Source organism: Triticum aestivum, chromosome 4A, assembly GCF_018294505.1.
Source record: "Triticum aestivum cultivar Chinese Spring chromosome 4A, IWGSC CS RefSeq v2.1, whole genome shotgun sequence".
Taxonomy (NCBI): domain Eukaryota; kingdom Viridiplantae; phylum Streptophyta; class Magnoliopsida; order Poales; family Poaceae; genus Triticum; species Triticum aestivum.
In genome coordinates, this window is record NC_057803.1 from 598,481,271 (window position 1) to 598,482,852 (window position 1,582).

The window sequence follows — 1,582 nt, forward strand, 5'->3', positions numbered from 1 at the left end:
TTTGGGGGGTTAATTTAGGTGTTTCATATATTGTGTTAGCTAGCTATAATTAATAGAGAGAAGTGTCCTCTCTTATGTCCGTGCTTGGTCGACGCTACGTACTATACATACGTATAGAGAGGACTAGACACGCTGGCTAGCTAGTAAGCAAACGAAGGAAACAGAAGATCGTCATGAACATATATGCATACTGTCACAGCCCTAGAGCTTGCTTGTAACTAGTGGCATTGCAGTCATGCATCATGTCTAAATTTCTTTAAATTTGAATTGGGGAATTGGAGAGCCTCAGAAGTCATTTAAAAAAAATGATGATCAACATTAAAAATTTCTTCAAATGTTTCCAAGGAAATGTTCCTTTTCAGCTTTGAAAATATTGGCAAGAATATAATGCAAACCAATATTTTTGGAGTGACTGAAACATTTATTTTGGGCCTTTGAATTAATTCAATAACTATTTGCATTGGATATATATTTGATATATAAATAATATATGTCCAATAATTACTGGAACATTTTTTGTGGTTTGGTATATTTTAGTTCTAGCCACATAACTATTTTCAGTATTTTATAAAATGGTTTAGTATTTTACTAAACTAAAACAACACAGAACAAAATAGATAAATAAAAACAGAAATAGAAAGAGCAGAGGACTACCTGGCGCTCACCTCTCAGCCCACCTGGCCCGGCACTGTGGCTGAGGCCTGGCCCAGCCCACCACCGCCACCTCCCCGTGTCGTCTTCCTCCCTGCCAGGAGGACGGGCACGCGCCCGGCACGCGCGGCCACGCGCCCCGGCCACCTCCTCCCTGCCTGGCTGCCTCCTCCTCCCCTGGTCGCCTCCCGCGACGCCACGCAGCCCCTGGCTCCCTCCCTCACTCTCCTCGCTCCTTCCCTCCGTCCCTATCCCCCTCTGCTCCCTCTCCCTCCCGCGACCGAACGGAGCCCGTCGCCGCCGACCAGCGCTCGCGCGGCCGCAGCCATCCCGAAGCCTCTCCGACACGCCCTCGAGCTCCGCCGGTCCTCCCTCGTCCTCCTCGTCGTCTCACGCGACCAGAAGAGCCCCGGAACGCCGCCCCCGACGTTTTCCCCCTCCTCGGCCGCCGGAGATCCGCCTCGCCGTCCCGCTCGCTCGGACGCTTCCCCGGCCCCGTCGTCTGCACCGGCCAACTCCCCGTGAGCTCCTCTTCCTTCTCCCCCTTTCCGTTCTCTCGTTTGCACGCTGTAGTTACCGCCTTGCCAACGACCGAAACCCGCCGCCGCCCGCGCTCGTCGCCGGCGAAGCCTCGGTGACCTTTTGGTCCCGCGCGTGCGCCCGTTGCGCTCGCAACGTTCCGTAGAGCCGAACTAGCGTGACAGCCGGCTCGTTTGCAAGCCGCAGCGCCAACCCCGCACCCTCCCGTAGCTCCGGCCGCCGCCTCGGGCTCCACTCCGGCGAACCCCGGCCACCCCCGCACCTCCCGTTGGTTCCCCTAGATGCGCACGGGCACGGGCTACCTCCTGGTGCCCTTGGCGCGTCGATCCGTCGTCTCTGGCGCAACTCCGGCGAGCCACCGCCGCTCTGGGTCGTCGCCGTCGTCCAACCG